The sequence below is a fragment of the Pelophylax lessonae genome (genome assembly GCF_965119305.1).
Source record: "Pelophylax lessonae genome assembly, chromosome: 4".
Lineage (NCBI taxonomy): Eukaryota > Metazoa > Chordata > Amphibia > Anura > Ranidae > Pelophylax > Pelophylax lessonae.
In genome coordinates, this window is record NC_138771.1 from 213,995,937 (window position 1) to 214,001,936 (window position 6,000).

A 6,000-nucleotide genomic window follows, 5' to 3' on the forward strand; every position below is an offset into this window, starting at 1 on the left:
ATTGCTTTGCGCATAGTACACAGTGTCTCTCAGAAGAATCAAATTATCAAAAATCCTTCGCCCAGGGACAGCGCAGGCTTGCCACTCCCCGACAACTTTATCAATTATGCTCTGCATTCTGTCAGCCAAAAGCTTTGCCAAGATCTTATAATCACAATTTAATAAAGTTATCGGTCTCAAGTTCCTGATATCACGATGATCCCCTTTTTTCTTGTATAACAAGGTAATAACCCCTTTCCTCATTGACGTTGTTATCTCTTTTCTTTCCACACAGGTCTTCATTATCTCACACAGATGTTCCTTCACCACCGGCCAGAAATGAACATAGAACTCCACAGGTAAGCCATCTCCCCCTGGTGTTTTGTTTTTCTTCATCCTCCTTACGACTGCTTCCACCTCCATTTCTGTCACAGGGTCCAGGAGCGACTCTGCATCTTCCTCACTTAAATTCCCCTTCACCACCTCACAGTAGTCACTCATTTCCCCTTCTGTTGCCCCTCCTCCATCACCATACAGTTTCTCATAGAAGGATATTATGGACTCCTCCATCCTCTCCCCAAACACCTCCTCCTCTCCATCCAAAACAGACTGAAAGGCCTTTTTAGGGCCAAAAGACTTTTTAAAGAAGAATCTGGAACACTGTTCGTCCTCCTCCATCTGTTCCACTCTGGCCCTAAAGACAATTCCCTTTCCACGTTCCTTCAGAAAGGCGTCCCTGGCTTCTCGTACATCTTTTATTTCCTCCTCCACTTCCAAACCCATCCTCTTACATCAAAACAAAAAGTGCAGGCGTTCCATCAACCTCCTTTCCTCCTCCCTTTTCTTACGGGCTTTCTCTATCCCCCACCTCCTGAAGAAATATCAGATTCTCTCCTTAGCCCAATCCCACCATACCAAGACATCCTCAAAGTCCCGTTTCTTAAAGGTGAGCCCCTCAAAGAAGGATTCAAACCTCGCATACAACCCCTTCTCCTCCAAACAGGCAGTGTTTAACTTCCATACTCCTTTACCAAAGGCCACCCCCTCCTCCAAAACAACAGAGCCAGACACCATCAGATGATCTGAAAAGGCCATTGCCTCCACCTGATAGCCTACTATTTTAACAAACTGTGATAGGAAAATAAAGTCGATCCTCGACCTCACAGACCCTTTATCCGAATGAAAGGTGAAGGACAAATCTCTCTTCTCCACCTCGACTGCCACATCCTGTAGGTGAAAGTCACATACCAGCTCATTCAACATTTTAGATGTCACATCAGTACCACTTTCTGCACTGGTGCCCTGCCTTTCTTCATTCTTCCGCACACAGTTAAAATCTCCAACCAGCACTGTTGGGACCCTTCCAGGCAGCCATAACCTCAAAATGTTTAGAAATACCACACGTTCCTTTTTTTCCGCCGGTGTGTAGCAGTTTATCAACCTACATTTTGCTCCAGCCACCTCCAACGTTGCCACTTGCATTCTTCACGACACCACTACCTCATGCTGTACACACGTGATATTTGGGCTCTTTATTAAAATCCCCACACCTTCACTTTTTGTATTGCACAAAGGTCACCACAAGGAGTCCCCATGTTTCCATTCTTCACACAGAGCCCTTTCCACCCGCACTCCTGCACACAAATCACATCAGATTTCACACTACTCAGAGCATCAAACACAGCAGCCCTCCTCCACCCGGAACATATACTTCTAACATTAACTGAACTTACTGTCAAAGCCATCATAAAAAGGATTTTGTATACCATACAAGCCATCACAGCCATCTTAAGATCATTGCATTGGTACCTCCTTTCCTTCACACATCGCTCTTGCATAACTCTGCTGCCTCCTTCTTGAGAAAGGCGAACTGGCGGACTCGGCATCCGAGCCCATATCAACATGTGTGGGTACCTCACCCCCACCAGCACCCTCCATCCGTGCCCTCTTACTGGATGACACAGAGGGGAGCACAGGCTCATCCAAAGCAATTATCAACTGTTGCCCACATTCAAAGCTAGTGTCAGTATCCATCTCTACTTCTCCCTCCTTCTCCTCCTCTTCCACTCATCAAGTCTGCCAATCCAGCAGGGCTGATCACTGCAGAACCGAAAGACTCCGCCTCTATCTTCCTGATCTCTTGACCCGTCGAGGATTCTTGCGACTCCTCCACCTCTGGGCGACTGGAAACCCCACCAACCTCCGCATGGCACTTCACCCCTGCAGTGGCCACCGCGGGTCCCACACTGCTCTCCCCTCGAACCACCCTCCTTCGCCTCGGCTGTTCTCCTCCTGCCCGTTCCTTTTCCAGGTTTTTTTTCACTCTGGCCTCCACATTAGCCGCACTCTTTGCCGAAAAATATTCTTCGCACTGTTTCGCCAAGTGCCCGACCTTTTTACATATGTCACAGATTTTCCTTTCTCTGCACTCTTTAGAAGGGTGCCCATCTCTGTTACAGAATCTACATTTAGGCCTCTGTTCGCATTCCCCACTTGTATGGCCATAAACAAAGCATTTCCTGCAATAGCTCGGTTGCCCGGGGTAGAACAGGAAGCCTCTTTCCCCTCCAATATTGAACACCGCAGGGGGTCTCCTCGCTCCCCCAACACACATTGGATCTGTTCGAAAGCGTCCAAAGAACCGATACTTCCCGGTCCATATCCCAAATTTATTCAGCACCTTGTCCCCACCTCTCAGTTCCTCGCAGTAGGTGTTCAAAAAAGCTCTTACCAAGTTAGCATCGGAAAAGGGATTATACATATGGACAACGATCACTTTCTCCTCTTGCATAAACAATGGAGTCACTTAAAATTTCTCCATCAGCTCGATATCCCCACCATTCCTCACCTTCTCGTAGATATTCCAGCATACCTCGACCGAAACAAACATAATGTCGTAAATTCCCTGATTAGGGAAGTCCTGAAGACATAATACATCTCTTACCCTTAGATCCAGGGCGTCCATCAGCAGATCCACCACGACAGTGCGCAACACGACTTCCTCCTTATATTCCAGCTTCACACAGAACCGTATAGAATCCCGCATTCCACGAGACGCCATCTTGTCTTGTACTGATATGTACCAACCGCCTTCTCAAGAGAAAAACCGAGGGCTACCCCACAGGGGGGGTGCCCCCGAACGCACTCCAAAGTTCCGGCCTACTGCCCTCTCATTGACCTCTAGCAGCGTCCTGCCCAATAGCAGCAGGGGGTGCACCCTAAGGAAACACCCCCAGGCCGAGCAGGACTGGTACTATCGGAAACCCTTTGACTACCACACTTGGTCATAGCCAAAAGGCCGAGAAGCGATAGTGTGCCTTGTCTGCTTAACAGCAGGGCCATGATTTTCAACTGGGCTGTCATGTCTCCCAGGTGTGGCTGTTGGGACTGGGGAGTCTCCCCACTGTACTTAATGATAGGGTTCTCATTGGACAGTGGAGGAAACCCAGCCAATGGTGCACTCAGGCCTGTATATACCCCAGCAAGGCAGATTCTGCCACACAGCATTATGGGAGTGGGTATAAGTTTGAGGGGAGCACATGATGCAGCGTCTTTGGCAAGAAGCAGAGTCCCAGGAGGGAGAGTATGGCTGTCTTTCCTCCTGTCAGAGGAATTGGGTGTCCCAGGTGGCTTGCCTGAGGGGACAGAGGGCTCAGCTGAGCTGCAGAGAGGATCCGGTGTGAGGAGCTGAGAGGAGTCAAGTTTTAGGAAAGCATTCCCAGTTCATGAGTACTGCAAACTGCCCCCTGGGGGTCTGCCTAGAGAGAGAGGGGACCACTCCGGTCGTAGGGATCCGGGAGCTAGCTAGCTGCTACAGAAGCAAGTGTAAAGGGGGTGCCAGTGTTCACCCTGAAGAGCAAAGGGGGTGCCAGTGTGTGGACCCTGAAGTGTAGAGGGGGTGCCTAGTGAGAGGACCTTGAAGTATAGAGGGGGTGCCTAGTGAGAGGACCCTGAAGTGTAGAGGGGGTGTCTAGTTAAAGGACCCTGAAGTGTAGAGGGGGTGCCTAGTGAGAGGACCCTGAAGTGTAGAGGGGGTGTCTAGTTAAAGGACCCTGAAGTGTAGAGGGGGTGCCTAGTGAGAGGACGCTGAAGTGTAGAGGGGGTGTCTAGTCAGAGGACCCTAAAGCATAGAGTGGGTGTCTAGTGAGAGGACCCTGAAATACAGAGGGGGCGCCAGCGGTTGGGCCCTGAAGTGTTAAAAGTGTACAGTGTGTCAGAAGTCAAGTTCAAGTACAGTACAGCAAGTCAGTGTTTTTCAAGCACCAGCAAGTGTTGGTCGGCATCCAGGCGGCGTCAAGACAGCGCTGAAAGGCATTTTTCCACAAAGTGTCCCATGTGTACTTAGTTGAGCCAGAGGAGTATCCCACTCATTCCCTTCTCCCATTCCCAATATAAAATATACAAAACAAACAAAAGATGCCGGACTGGTCTTTGACTCAAATCTCACACTTGGGTATTCAGCTTAAATGGGCTGAAGGTGATACCGGTGACCATGGCAGACCCACATCAGGCCCAATGCCTGGAAATCCTGCTACATACGTAAATTATACATGCAGATTGTAACATATAAGGTGAACTTTAGATCTACTGGCAACTATGAAGCGTTCAATGAAAGGGTCACCATACACATTGCAATCTGACCATACAATATTTATACAGTCAGCCTTAGATTTACCAAGACTTACGTAATACGACGGCCTTCCTAAACCTGCTCAACTCAGAGCACAACAAAAAAACAAAATACCCTAGCAGTAGTCTCAGTACCCCCTACCCCCCCCCACGCTGCAAGGGTTAAATGCTTGATAAGTAGGGTGGCCAGATGTCCCCTGTTTTTGATGACACTATCCCCAGGCCAAGTCTGTCCCTGGTTTTGTCCCTGGCAGGCAAGGCGGGTTAGGCAGCAGCAAAGTTGGGGGGGGGGGGGCCATCGAAATCTGATTTCCCAGTCACTTGTTGGGGGAGAGGAGAGGTAAACCCACAACAAGGGAGAGCCATGCTGCACTACAGCCATCTACATATACATTTTTTAACACAACCCATTACAACATATAATCTGCAGCGTGCACAGCACACCACGCCAAGTAGTGGTTGTGGCCAGATTGTACTAACAGTGGGAGAGTCTTAAAGGGGTATAGTTTAAAAAAACCTAACAGACATGTTTAACACAGCACAATTATTAAAAAAATGAAACTCTTACCATTAAATATGCTTTTCAGCATATCTTACAGAAGAACTTCATAGACTACTTAGCAACCTTCACATCAGAATTCCCTTTCACATCAGGAGTCCCCCCATAAACAGTCCCCCTTTACATCAGTGTCCCCCCTTACATCAGAGTCCCCCTTAAATCAGCATCCTCTCGTACATTAATGTTCCCCCATTACATCAATGTCCTTCTTGCTTCAGAGTCCCCCTTTACATCAGTGTCACAGCTTACATCAGTGTCCCCCTTACATCAATGCCCTCCCATATATAAGTGTCTTAGCTTACATCAGTGTCCCCCTTGCTTCAGATTCCCCCCTTACATCAATGTCCCACCTTACATTAGTGTCCCCCTTTACATCAGTGCCCCACCTTACATCAGTTCCGCCTCTTAAATCAATACCCTATCTTACATCAGTGTCCCTCTTTACTTCAGAGTCCCCCCTTACATCAATGTGTGCCCTTACTCCAGAGTATCCCCACTTACATCAGTGTGTCCCCCTTACATCAGTTTACCCCCTTATATCAATGTACACCCTCACATCAATTTGCCCCTTCACATCAGTGTACCCCCTATATCAATATGCCCCCTTACATCAATGTGCCCCCCGCATCAGTGTATCTCCCTTATATCAATGTGCCCCCTTACATCAATGCCCCCGCCTTACATTAGTGTGCCCCCTTACTTAATGTGCCCCCCAATATCAGTGTGCCCCACCATATCAATGTGTCCCCTTACATCAGTGTGCCCCCTCTTACATCAATGTGCCCCCCCTCTCTCAGTGTACCACCCTTATCTCAATGTGCCCCCTTACATCA